At 48.7% G+C, this 14,421-nt stretch overlaps 1 protein-coding gene across 1 annotated transcript in view; it reads left to right on the plus strand.

The window, feature by feature from the left end:
• Positions 1–14,421, plus strand: part of XYLT1 (xylosyltransferase 1) — a 304,124-nt gene that overhangs the window by 126,085 nt on the left and 163,618 nt on the right. The window lies entirely within an intron of this gene.

Consider the following 14,421-nt stretch of genomic DNA (forward strand, 5'->3'; position numbering starts at 1 on the left):
TCAGCTGCTCAAGGGGTGATAGTTAGCCAGTAACCTCATCTAAGACTGATCTCAGGCCTCCTGGTCTCCCAGCCAATGGCTCAGGACATCGGCCGCCATTTTGGGCACTTGGGGTCGTGGAAGCGTCTGGAGGAATGGGCCATCCTTCTCAACCCGCTACACCCCTTTGCCCTGTTTTGGAGCCTTCGGGCTCTCCCACTCTGCCCAGCCCATTGTGGATTCTTAAGGGGTGCCAACGGACTGGCTGATGGGCGCGCTGAGGCTATATTACGCCGACCGTCCATTGGTGATCACCAAGAGGGGAAGCAGATCTGCTGTTTCTGAACTCCCAATGGCAAGCCTTTCCTGTGATCCCTTTCAAGCCTCTTTATTTTAGACACTTCCAGGCATCAGTCCCTCTGCAGACCCAGCAGACCGAGGCTGAGCATGATCAACGCATCACTGCCCACTCTTCAGAGGCCATGCTTGCCCCTCCTGGGCACTCCCTCCAGGAGCAATTGCCCAGTTGAATTCCATTTGTAGACTCTGCCTCCAAGGGCGCAGGAAGGCCCCTGGGCATGGAAGCAGTCCAAGCCCCGATCAATCCCTTCTTTTATTCAGGACAAAGTTACAAATGGGCTGGCGTCATTGGAAAGATTTTCTACCTCACTGTTCAGAGAAGCCCTTATGAAAGATGTATTGATGGATCCCCTTGCACCGGGATGTTACTGGCCTCAGAAAGCCAGGAAATAAGTATCTGCTGGCTATCATTCTGCCACAAAAACCCTCTTTCAGGTCAAATTTCCTCTGTGCCCAAACTCATTTGATTTAAATCATTTCACTGTGAAATATACATAAAATAGAGATGACTGCTGCAATGAAAAAGAGAAACACCCTGGTGATGTAGTTTTGACTCCTAGAAAATAGGATGTTAAAACTACAGGCTCATATAACTAACGGATTCCCAAGCCCCAGGCACTGGCCCACTTATTTCAGGCAGCACAAGTGAGTAACCACCCGAACGTGTACCGCCAAAGAGACCAGACTCTCAGGTTCGAGACTCAGCTATGACTCACTTCATCTGTGTGACCTTGGTCGAGTAACTTTGCCTCTCTGGGCCTTAGACTCTTCCTCTGTATAATGAGGAGGCTGGAATACATGCCTCTAATATCCTTTGGTTTCATGAATGTAGGGACATTCAAGGCTTGGAAACTCAAAATTACCAAAAGGATACGCTTTAGAGGCTGGGAACTGGTGTTCATTTTCCCAGAGGACCCTTGTCTTTATGAGTGGGTTTGGAGATGGTGTTAGAGGCTAAACATTCGTAACCCCAACCCCCTGCAAATTCATATGTCAAAGGCCTCACACCCAATGTGATGGTATTTCGAGGTGGGGCATTTGGGAAGTAATTATGGTTCAGTGAAGTCATGAGGGTGGAGCCCCCAAGATGGGATTTGTGCCTTTGTAAGTAAAAGAAGAGATACTATGTGAGGACACAGTGAGAAGGCTGCCATCTGCATGCCAGGAAGAGGGCTCTCACCAGCACCTGGCTATGCTGGCACCCTGATCTCACACTCATCAGCCTCCAGAACTGTGAGAAATAAATGTCTGCTATTTAAGACACCCAGTCTATGGTATTTTGTTATTGCAGCACAAATGGGCTAAGACAGATGGATACCTTCAAGTTGTGAGCTTTCAAAGATGTATACAAAGAGGAGTTTTTAAAAATTCAGTTCATATCCAGTTTTTCAGAAGAGCATCTACTGCATAAAGTGAAACACACATGTACAGTGGAATTGTATCTCACTTGGGGTTTAGGTTTAAAAGTCAGCAAAAATCCTGTGTGGTCTGAATTTTTGTTCTATCTTGTATATTCTCTCTCCTCTCTCATTCTTTCTCTCTTTACTTCTCTCACGTTTTTCCTATTCTTTCACTCATTTTCCCTCCTCAGTGACCTGCATTTGAATGCTCTTCATTCAAATACACATAGGATGTATCCCCGCCCCCTCTTAGCTCAGGCTACTCCAACAGAATACCATAGACTCAGTGGCTTATAAACAACAGACATTTATTTCTCACAGTTGTGAAGTCTGGAAGTCTGAGATCAGGGTGCCAACATGGTCAGTTTCTCTTTTCTTGGCTTCAGACAGCCAACTTCTCATTGTGTCCTCATGTGGCAGGAGGAAGGCAAGAACTCTCTAGGGTCCCTTTTATAAGGTCACGAATCCCATTCATGGGGGCTCTACCCTCATGACCTGATCACCTCCCCAAGGCCCCACTTCCTAAGACCATCCCATTGCGAGGTTAGGATTTTAACGTGCATTTGGGGGGAAACCGCCATACGTAACCTCCTAATAGAAGAATGCACTTGGTAAGTTACTCTGGAAATGACGCCTGCATGGAAGGGAGAATGAAGAGCTTTCAGCTGCCCTTTGCTTCTCAGAGGCCCTCGGGGTTGACTTTATAGTTGTTTCCTGGCTCAGGTGTACTTCCCTCTGCACGTGTCGGGGAAGGGGCTTAACACGGCAGTTTTCCCCAGCTGGAGAGGGCACCCCATCCCCCATAGTTAGCCTTACTCGAGGCCGAAGGAGTGATGGGTGAGTCACAGTCAGGTTAGAAGCAGTGAGTTAACACCCCCGCCCAGGCTCCCCGTGGCTGCCCAAGCGTCTGGTCTGCGGGAAGGGGGTCAGGACACAGGACTGACTGTTTCTCACACGGGTGGGCTCCAGACCTGGCTCTTTTCATCTGGAAATAAAAGTTGTCCGGAAGCCAGAGCCTAGGGTGTTGCTTTAGTAGAGCAATACCTCATCTGTTCAGCAAAAAGGTATCCTGTATTTTAAATAAATGTTCCAGAGAACAAAAGCTGACCCCTATAAGTCTCACACACACACACACACACACACACACACACACACACACGATTTAGTTGACTTGTCCCCACGGAGGATGTGTCACATCTATGCTTTATCAAACATGGTCTGAAGAACAAAATGCAAAGTGTTCTCAATGGCATCATCATTATCATCATTGATTGTTGTGCTGTGCTGTGGTTTGTGATACCTGAAGGAGTTATGAGGGTGCGACAGAACTCTCTGCCTGTCTACTGAAGGCCCCTCCCCCCGCACCTACTCCTGCTGACTCCGCCCTCTCCTCCCTTCTGCAGCGTCCTTCTCAGTGCACTTGCTTCTAGGAGGCCGTATTGATCTCCCCTCCCCAGCCTTCCTCTCCTGTCCTCTCATTCACACTCAACGTACACATTCTCATCTGCTGTCATCGAGCATCCAGAAGGACATTTTTTTAGAAATCAGAGAAAGTGGTTAGATTAGTAACCGTAGATTTATACTCACATTGGACACGTGAACTTGAACCCCAATCTGAGAATGAGCTGCGCTCCTGTCCCGGTTGGTCAAGGCCAGGGCATCCGGATGTAGGGAACTGAACGAGCTTCGGAGTCAGCACCTCCCTGTACAACAGGGGGAGTGTGCAGGGTCACTGGGTGTGACCGCGGGAGACACTAGGAAGTGTGACTGCAAACATGCACATGCGCTTTGGGGTCAAGACTTCGTGGCCACCCAGATGCCATGACCCTGCCTTTTCTGGGTCTGTGGCTTTGTTCTCGGTGAGTTTGCCGACCGAGAATCCCTGCAGAAGAATGTTGGAGCCATGACCTCATTACCCCATCCTTTCCTCTGTCTCTGCAAAGTTGGGGGTTATGTGCACACTTTGATTTACTTGTCTTGAGTGCTCTGCAAACATTCTGTGGAAACAGACACCTTCTCAGTCAGTTTTACTGGCCAGGTGCAAAGAAGGAACTTGCTCAACTGGTCCTACAATTTCGATGACAACCCATCCAGTTCCCACGACTTTCTGGGAAAAAAAAAAAAAATCTTACCTGCGGATTTAGTAGGTTTTTGGCAGGTGACGCATTTGGACATAGGCTTACAGCAGGTTTAGAGCCAAGAACACATGTCAGCTGTTTCAAAGGAGCTGAGAGTCAGGAGTCAGCTGAAATAAAATGTGTTGCAGTCACTGGCTGCTCTCCCCTTCCCAGCCCAAATCCCAGTCCGTTATTTCACGCCTCGACTGTCCCGTCCACGTATGGTCCTTCTGTAATCCGAAGAGAGCGAGCCATTGGTCACCGCTTTGGTGAGGGGAGGGGGAACAAAAGACGCACTGCCACATATGCATCTCTGCACCTAAACTTGCACCTGCCCTTCCCTCTGCCTGGAGCCCTGTGCCCCCAAATTCCAGCAGGCCTGCTCCCTCCTCTGTCTTGGGCCGTCTTCTGGGGAGGCCATCCCCACATCGCCACTTTTAAATTGCAAAACTGCCACTCTTCTCTGTCCCTCTGCTCTGCTTTGTTTTTCTTCGTAGCTTTTATTAGCAACTGACCTACTATGTGCTGTCACTGTTTGCTCCCCCATTCCCATGTAAACTCCATGCGAACATGACTTTATGTCTTATGAACTATATATATACACATATACACACACACCCATATATGTACACGTACATATATGTATTGTTCACATAGATGTTTTGTTCATATATCCTGAGAGTCTGCCACATCATTGGTTCACAACAAATAAGAATTAACAAATCATGTGTACACATTGATTGTAAGAGAGGCCTTAATTTCAGAAATGTTAAAATAGGGAAAAAATATGTTTGTCTTAAAATCAAGAGAACAGAGTAAAATATCCTGAAAAATGCCTGGATTACTTAGATCAACTAGTCATACCTATTCCTGGAGTCAGGATGAAGAAGCGGAATGTATTTTAAAGACGTGTTGGAGTGAAATCATTTTTCTTCTTCCAGCCCCTGTAATATCAGAAATAAGGAGAATAAAAAAGTATTGCGGGCGCCTGTGTTCTAGGCTTGTTTCTGAGTGCTTCCCATGCATTCTCCCATTTAATCCCCACAATGGCATGCTTATCGTGCCAGTTTAATAGAAGGGAAAACGGGGGTCTCAAGAGGGTATCAGAATTTCATTTTTGTGGATTTAAACATTTTTAAATACTCACAAATAAAATGTGAGGTGGGCAGACTTTCTGTGAAGAGCCAGATAGTAAATATTTGGAGCTCTGTGGGCCAGATGGCCTCTGTCACAAGTACTCGGCTCTGCCGGTGTAGCTCTAAAGCAGTTGTAGACAACATGTAACTGAGCAGGTGGGGCGGTGTTCCAATCAGACTTTACAGAAAGCAGCTGGCAGGCCAGACTGGGCCCAGCAGGTAGAGTGTGCTGACTTCTGAACTAAGTATAATCTTCATGAGGGCAAAGGACCCTGCCATTTTTTAGTTCATCATTGTATCCCGTTTAGGGAACACAGTGCTTTGCACATGGTCGGTCTTGAATGAATGAATGAACCAGGGACCTGTGGTTTCTGCCTGTTGAGACCCCGTGACTAAAGCTCCCTTTTCCTCTTCATACACGTACTTCCCTTCCCTTCCCTTGACCTTCTCTCCTACCTGCCTCTCCTTCTCACCACTCCAGGCCCAGGAGACCGCTCCAACTTTCCCAGCCTCCCTCAAAAGGCCCCAGGGAGTTGGGTGATGTAGCCCAACGAGTTCTCCTGCCAGTAGTGGCTTTTTCTGGAACCTCTCGGAGTTCTGTGTGTGTACTGATTCATCTCTACACCCCTCCCTGTCCTAGGCAGGGTGTATGGCAGTCAACAAAGCAAAATAAGATTGCATAAATTAAAATGAGGCCAAAGGAAGGAAACACGATGCTGGGGCCTCAAGTGGGAGTCAGAATTGACTTAAAACACAGGCCACGAAGACCTCACTTGGGCGGGAACTGGAGATTTGGCTCAGAGCTTTCTGGGCAGCCAGCAGGAAAAGCAAATATACTCCCTTCCACCACTCTGTGTCCAAATAACTGACCCAGATCGTTGCTCGTGGCAGGCGAAGCTGTTCTTAGCGCTCAGGTCAGTTGAAAATGTCTCCAAAGGTACTCACGAGAGGAAACCGAGAGGGCAGAGGAAGAGCAGCTCTGAGCCTTCCTCACAGTGGACACGCTGGGAGTTCCTGGCCGTCTGGTACTGCGGTCCCTGGGCTGGACTCGACATCTTGCACTGATGCTCAGATGGGTGAAGACACATCTGGGTATCTGGGCCTGGGTTGACCTGGCAACACCAGAGTGGATTTCAGGGCAGCTTCATAAATATCTGGACCCTGTGGCCTCCGAGCCGCACTAGAGCATTAAGTGGAAGCTCTGAGTCAGGGAGACCAGGTGAACATTCTGCCTCTGCTCTTGACCTTCGGCCTGGTCCCATCACTTCTTCGGACCTCAGGCTCATCATCTGAGAAATGGGGGTTGATATTAGCATTCAGCACCCGGATGCAAAGACAGCCCTGCGGCCTCTGCAGCTCTCATTTTGTTTAAGCCTCACAGCCATGTTGTAAGGTAAATGTCATCCCCATTTGCCTTATGCTGCTGAGAACTTTAGATCACAGTTCCTCAACCTTTTTTTCATTAGTACCCTCCCAAGAAGAAAAATTTAACTTAATTTAATTTAAATTCTCCCTAGTGAGAGAAATTAAATAATAAGAGATAAGATTGATCATGTAATGTTGAGCTTTGGAGGACCACAAACCATTGTAATAGCTAAGATTTTTTTCACCACTGCTTCCTCTGAGCCAGTCTTTGCTCCCTTGTGGGGATGATATCACCCCATGAGAATGTGTGTTTTAGAGATATTGCTGCTTCTTAAGAGTCCATTTGATGGATGAAGAAACTGAGGCCCAGAGATGTAAAGTAACCTGCCCAAAGTCCCATAGCTAGAGAGAGGGAATTGGAATTCAATCTTAGAGAGTCAGCCGGACTCTAGACTGTGCTTTGAGCCACATGCCAACTAACTGTGCCTCTGCTCTGTGTCCCGCTTTTTTCACTTATCTGTATACCTTGTCCACTGCTCTGTTTCAGTTCATATAGAGTCACCTTGTTCTTTTTATTGCCGCATAATTTTCCATTTGCATCAGCATAGCCTAAGTTATTTATCCAGGCCACAGCTGATGAAGATTGGGGTTATTTCCAGTCTCTGGCAATTACAAACTCAGCTGTAACAATCTCCCTGCGTATATGTCATTTTACTTAAGTGCAAGCAACCCTGAAGGTTAAATTCCTCGAAATGGAATCGCTGCACACTTGCTAAAAGATAGCATTTTGGTTGGGAGTGTGGAAACTACTCCAAAGAGTTGAAATTCTTACCGAGCCATCCGAAGTGGACTTGGACGACTTTCTTAACTCCTAAGCTACTGTTTTGACCCCCTCACTCCGCCTGACCTGGTTATTGATTTCGATACGGACTCCCCACCCCTGCCACCTTTTATGCATTTGGTCACTGGATTGTCCTTGTGTCATCTGGTATTTCCCTACGAGGCTTTGCACAGTTATTTTTGAACTTCAATTTTCATTTCATTAAAAGAAAGCCTGGGCAGCCAGCTTTTATTCCTGCCACCTGGGTACGTGCTTTGAAGAGGGCTTAGAAGGAGGCAGCACGTGGCTTCTCCCAGGTCTTGATGCCTCTCGGGTTGGGGGCAAAGCGAAATCCTTCCCGTGTTGCTACTCCTTTTGAAACTTTCTCTAAGAGCAGAGTCTCAGTCTGCAGGCTTTCCTTGACCTTCATTTATATGGGATAGGGCTGTCCTTTGGCAGTCAGGGAAATCCAGCTTGAGTGGTCCTGCTTCAGTACCTGCAGGGGGCAAATTAAAATCGCTTCTCCTAGACCTTAGTGGTAGAGTTTCTATGGCTGAGTCAAGACTAAATCGACCCCCCTATACTGTGATCTCCGTTAGGAAACCATGAGGTGGAAAGGGGATGGGAAAGTCATGGAAGGTGCCTTCAGCCCCTCTCTGCAGCAGCGTGGGCTGTGATTAAAGCCTGTGCACTATTAAAATCATCTGAGTAATTAAACCCAATGGTGTTTGGCAGTGGTTTGTTATGTAAGTTCCATGAGGAAGAGCTGGTGAACGGGATGGGAAGGCATGAATAGTATTTGGTACAAATAGAATCTTGCAGCCTACTTTGGTTGTGAAGTCTGGCTGTCGCTTACTGCCACCCCACTCCCATTCTGTAAACTTTCTCCAACTCAGCTTGGCTGATTAAACATGGCAGCCAAATTGAAAATGGGATGTAGCTGGATTCCACGGTGGGTGGTGGTGGGGTTAACCAGGCTTTCCCATTCTGCCTGGAGCACAGGAGGTGCACAGGCAACAAATATTTACCTGATTCCTGTGAGGTACTGGGGAGCGTTTATGGGAAATAAACAAGAAAGTAGCCTGCATTCTAGTTGGAAGATACAGACAGTAAGCAAATATATAATATCCCGGATGTAAGTGGCACAGAAAGGAGCATAATAAGAGGGATAGGGAATGCCTGTTGGTGGCAGGGGGAGGTTCTTGGAGGAGATGTCTTCTGAGCAGCTGCATGAGGAGTGAACCAGGAGAATATTTAGGGGGAGATTTTTTCCAGGTATAGAGAACAGCAAGTGCAAAGGCCCTGAGGTTGGTTGCAGCATTTGCCTTGGGACGCACCAGTGTAAGGTCTGCAAAGAGCACCACAGGAGATCGGAGCTGAAGGCTATTCAGTCAAGCCCCTACCCTGTCAGATAAAGACTGAGGCCAGAGCAGGGGTAGCTGACTGTCCCCAAATCATACAGCTGCTGGTGGAACAGTTTTTCAGGACTACTGACTCCCATCCTCACACTTTGAGGGTCCTCAAGTGTCATGTCAACCAACCTGGCTCAACTCCCAACATCTCCATTCACCAGCTGTGTGGCTTAAATTACTTCACTTCCCTGAACCTCAGCTGCCTCATCTGTGAAATGGGAATAATGAGAGTAGTTACCTTCAGGCTCGCTGTGAGGATGAAGTAACACATGGGCTCCATGTGTGATGTGCAGTAGCTTAGTCTGTAGTGAATCTTAGGGCCCCAAACTTCTTGGTACTGAATATACCCCCCCCCCCACTCCCTCACCCCCAGGCATGACACCTATCCTTCCTTACGTGGCTGTCACCTGACCCAAACCACGTTTGCGTTTGTTTGGACTTTTCTTTGGGGGCTCTGTTTTCCCGATGAAGACTTTTGGCAAGTGGAGCAGTGAGGGATGTGCTTCGGTTTCCTCCTCTATGAAGGGGAGTTGTGATTCTCATAGCTGGCTCTCAGGTGTGTTACAAGGACCTGGCCTGGCAGCACACGTGGGAAGTTCTATGTGCTCTGCGTATGGTGGTGTCACTAACAGAACATGGAGAAAAGGGGATTCCACTCCCTGGTCAAGACGTGGTTTAATCCCTCTAAATCACAGCATTCTCGTATTAAAATGGGACACCCAATACCACTTTGGGTTGTTATGAGAATTTAACAAGCTAATAAGTCTAAACATTTAGCCCAGCATCCAGCGCCCTAGAATCAGTATATATGACTTCTCTCTTCTCCATTCCTTTCCTTCCTGGCCAAAGTGATTTCCAAGGGTAATTCCTGGTTGTTGCTGTTTGGTTCCATTTTACAGATGAGGAAACTGAGACTCAAAGAGGTTAGACTATTTAACACAGCCAGGAAGTGAAGGAGCCAGGATTTGAACCCCGATGGTTTGACTCCAGCCTGGAGAGCCTTCCTCTGCCCTCTCCCATCTCGAAGCTCCCTCTGGATTCTTGCTGCTTTGATTTGATTTACCCGTGAGCTGACAGAAGAAGGCTGGACCTTAGCAAGTCATCTGTCCTTGTGTGTTTGGTCTGAGCTAAAGGGTCAGCCTGGCCCTGGAGAAGCCACCCCCATTTGGCCCTGGGCTCTGTGCTTCTGGCCCCAGCTGACCTCATCCCCAGCGATCCCCACTGACATTTGTCTCAGATCCACCTCGCAGTTTTATTTTCAGAGTTTCTTAGATGTCTTGCACATCTAGTTCCTCGTCCCATGGGACCATGGCTAATTAGCCTTTGATTATTCACCAACAGAGGCAGGAACGGAGACTCGAGTCCTCCGTGTTTTAATCACCCACATGAAACTCAGGCAAGACTGTAGGTTTCTGGAAGTGGCTTGGCTAGGATTTGAAGATCAGAGGTGAAAACACTCAAGAAATCACCAGTGAAGCCCCTGCCTTCAGTCTTCACGTGGGGAGAACCAAACACTGATCTGCTGTCCTCTGGGGCCCCCTCACAGCCCCGGGTCCCAGTAGTCATGTTTGTTATTGTTGATTTTTGCTTTTTTTCACTTGGGAAGCTCCTGGCCACCTCCATGTCCCCGCAGCCAGCTTTCCAAGAAGTTCATTCTGTTGTCACCAGACCAGAGGACAGCTGGCCTCCTTTTAGGTTGCACATAAAGTAGGACATTTCCAAACCAGGAGCTCCACTGTGTGCTTTTGGCAAGAAGAAAGGTCCCTTTTCTTTCATTTTGACTCTATTAATAGGAGAAAGGGTTCTAAAGAAGATGGAACACCTCCCTGCTTACAATTTGTGTTATCTTTGGTGCAGGTGTAAGGTTGTTCGTTCATTCAACAAATAATCTCGACTCACTCAAGCCAAAGTCCTTACAGGGATCTGGATTTGCACTTGGTGACTTACTGGGCTGGATAATTATTTGCTGGGCTGTCCTGTGCAGTGTAGGAGCTTAGCATATTCCCTGGCCTCTACCCACTAGATGCCAGGACCCTCCATCCCCAGCTGTGTCAACCAAAGATGTCTCCAGACATGCAAGATATCCCATGAGGGGTGAAACTGCCCCCATGAGAACCAGGTTTCTAGAAGGCTTTGTATGATCTAGCCGCCATTCCCCCTCTCTGACTTAATCTCCTACTTTTCATTCTTTTACTTCCTCCATTCCAGCCACACTGGCCTCCTTGCTGGTCCTTGCTGGCGAGGTGAGGTCTGCCGGGCACACTGTCACCTCAGGGCCTTTGCACTGCAGTTCTGTCTTCCCGAAACATTTTTCCCCTAGTTACCCACACAGCCTGCTCACTTACCCACTTTGAGCCTCTGCACAAATCCTACCCTCTCAGTTCAAAGCCTACCTTGAATGTTCTTTTAAAAGTTGCACCCCTCCCAGCCTCCTAACCCCCCTTTCTCCTGCTCTCTTCTCCCCTCCTCCCCCCATTATTTGTACATATTATTATTATTGTTATTATTATTTATTGTCTGTCTCCCTACGCTAGAATAAATTTCCATGAAGGCAAGAGTTTTGTCTGCATTGTTCACGGATGCCTCCCAAGCCCTTGGATAAGCCTTTCTTTTGTGACAGATTTCTACTGTGCCTGCTGTGTACGTGCACCAGGCGTTATCTGGACACTGGGAAGATAATGGTGAGCACGGCAGATCAGGGTCCTGCCCGGACAGAGCTCAGAACTGCCACCACGCAGATCCCACTTGCCCAGAGCTGGAAGATTAAGTTTGTTTTTTGTTTGTTTGGTTTTTTTTTTTTTTTTTTTTTGGCTGTGTTGGGTCTTCGTTTCTGTGCGAGGGCTTTCTCTAGTTGCGGCAAGCGGGGGCCACTCTTCATCGCGGTGCGCAGGCCTCTCACTATCGCGGCCTCTCTTGTTGCGGAGCACAGGCTCCAGATGCGCAGGCTCAGTAGTTGTGGCTCATGGGCCCAGTTGCTCCGCGGCATGTGGGATCTTCCCAGACCAGGGCTCGAACCCGTGTACCCTGCATTGGCAGGCAGATTCTCAACCACTGCGCCACCAGGGAAGCCCGAAGATTAAGTTTTGTCCCCGGTGCCACAGGAAAAAGGAGCGTGACGATTCCTGGGCTGGGAAGATAGAAGTCAGGGCCCTCCCCCAGGGCAGCAGGGAGCAGGGCTGAGTTTGGGGAGAAGGGCCTTTCTCCCTGCCAGGCCTCCCCACTTGGCAGGGCAGGGCCCTGGCCCCTGGGATTCCCTGCAGCCAGCCTCCTTCAGGCCCCATTGATATTCAGGCCACCCCTCGCTCTGAATAAACATTTCCCTGTCATCCAGCCTTAGGCAGCAGCTTTTGCCTGTGGCCTGAGAGTGTCGGAAAGGCGATAAAAATAGTGCTTAGTTACCCGCACTCTGCTTATTTTGCACTTTCCAGCAGTAACACGTCTTCTGACAGGTCGGGCCGGCCAGCAAGCTCGTCATTTCTCCCTGGCGTTGAGCAGCCTTGAGACAGCCTCCCGGGTGCCCTGTCGTCTGACAGGTGTCTTCAGCTGTCAGGGACACCGGCCAGATGGACCCAGCCCCGGCAGCCAGGTTTTCCAGAAGCCTCCCCTTCCGTCCCCCGTCTTTGTCAGCAACCCCTAAAGAATAGGACAGAAGCAAATTTGGAGGCTGTGCTAAGCAGGAGAACCCGTGCAGGGAAACTGCCCTGACCCTTGCAGATGCTCCTGCATTCAACCACGAGGCTGCTCTGGGGACTCCTAAGGACACTGGCCGAAACATTTTCTCTCTTTTAACTTTCTCCACCAGTTGGTAGCTGCCTTTGCCCCCATTTTACAGATGAGGACAGCGAGGCGCAGAGACATGAAGTGAGCACAGCTCAAGATCACACTGGGTGTGAGCAGTTGGAGGTGGAGCCAGGATCCCAGCCCTTTCCTTTCCGAGCCCACGCTGGGAGCAGGGCCCATCCTGGCCCCGTCCTGGCCCCGTCCTGCCCTCTGCCCTTCCCCCAGGGGTCTCCAGGGTTTCTTGCCTGCAGCTGCTTTTTGATGCCCTTTCTGAATAGCAAACAGTAGTCACTAATGTCGACTCTTAAGAGAGAGATTCTTTTTCCACTTAAAATCTTTAAGTTAGAACCCTCCGGCCTCTGGTTTGGGAGTGAATACATGGCTTTACACCTCTAAAGTGTCACATTATTTAATTGGTACAACTATCCTAAGGGAACCACCATGGCTTTGCTAAGTGGCGGTTACATTAGGGAGATGCTGGCAGGTCAACAGAATGAGAGATTAAAGAACAGTTGTTGGGTATTAAACAGAGGTTTCTGGAGCCGTCTGACGGCATGAAAGTCCGGGATGGCAGGATACCTGTCCCGCCCGTCACCCCTCCTCCCTCCTGGTTTCCTAGGATCTCTGGACGTCAGCTAGAGTAGCAGACAAGGAGTCATCTTCCCCATGTCCTAATGCAGCCTTCTCCTAAAAGGGCTGCTCTGGCGCATAGGGCTTGGAGGGTGGAAAGGCATTCTCTGCTCTCCTTCGCTCGCAGCTGCAGATCTGACTCTTGGCCCTGGAATGCTCCCACGTGGTCAGCGAGCCCAACTCAGTTTATGGTTCGATCGCATGGAGCCAGCAGAGCAGTGTCCGCCAGAGGCTGGTCCCTGCCTCTCACATGCAGTGCCCCACGTGGCCCTCTCAGTGCTCGGGGCTGAGATCAGTTGGATGGGCCTTACATCCTTTCACCAGAGGGACTGGGTAGGGCATGGAGAGAAGTGGGGAGCAGGCACCTTATCCCCAGGTGCCTCACTTTGTACAGAAAAGGGTTTCAGAAAATCTGTGTGGCCCATAGATATGGCATCTGCCCAAACGTTCATTTTTTCATTCACCTCCGCTTTAAAGTAAGAGATTTCTCTACTTCACTTCTGATTGCTATTCTGGTGGCACAGTCTCCTACCAAAGAGGTTTTAGACTTCTCCTTTATCACCAGTTTGTTCATGTGATGCTCAGTAAATAAACACTTGACTGTACCAGGGATGCAGGGATGTGAGCCAGCCAGCTCATCTGAGCTTTTCTGTAGAGCCGTGCAGCAGATCATTCCAAATCAGCTCAGCAGATACGGAGACTAAACTAACGCACAGGAAACGCAACACAGTCAGAGCTGATGACACTGAAAACTGAGGGGTGACAGAGTCTTCTTTTTTTGAAAAAATGAGGACTCCCATTTGTGACACAGAAGCAAATAACCAGCTTTGTTTCTCACTTTGCAGTGCCTACTAGGGAGCTCAGAGACAGAATTCATACCTCTCACAAGTGCCCAGGACTTGTGGTAATTTTCTGGATGCTTACCAAGTTCCTGGTGGCAAATTAAATTTCCTGTTTCTTGATTCCCTTGCTTACTTCCCCCTACCTCCTGTGTTTTGTCTGTAATTTTTGGTCAGTGGAACAGTGTGTTTTGCTTAAGCCTTTTATTAACATGGAAGAGCAGGGGTAAATAGCTATCGAGATAAAAATACAATTTGCGGCTATATCTTTTGCGTGTGTATGCCTTTTATTTAAGCATGTTTTGCCCCCTGCACCCCTTTTCAGTATATTCTGAATGTGAGGCACTCAGAAGCGTATTTTGGTCGTCAAAGGTCTAGGAAAGCACAGTTCAGAGGCTCACAGGATTCCTGGCCTTGGAGTGTGTAGAGGCTGTGCAAGGTGGGCACTCCCCACCCCCACCGCCCACAGCCAAATCCACACCCCTTTATCGACTCTGGGCTGGAGGTCCAGGATGTGTGGTCCATTCTTGACTGTGCCACTAATGGGCTGGTGACTGTGGGCAGGCTTTTTCCCTTCCCTGGG

The sequence above is a fragment of the Eschrichtius robustus genome, chromosome 16, assembly GCF_028021215.1.
Source record: "Eschrichtius robustus isolate mEscRob2 chromosome 16, mEscRob2.pri, whole genome shotgun sequence".
Lineage (NCBI taxonomy): Eukaryota > Metazoa > Chordata > Mammalia > Artiodactyla > Eschrichtiidae > Eschrichtius > Eschrichtius robustus.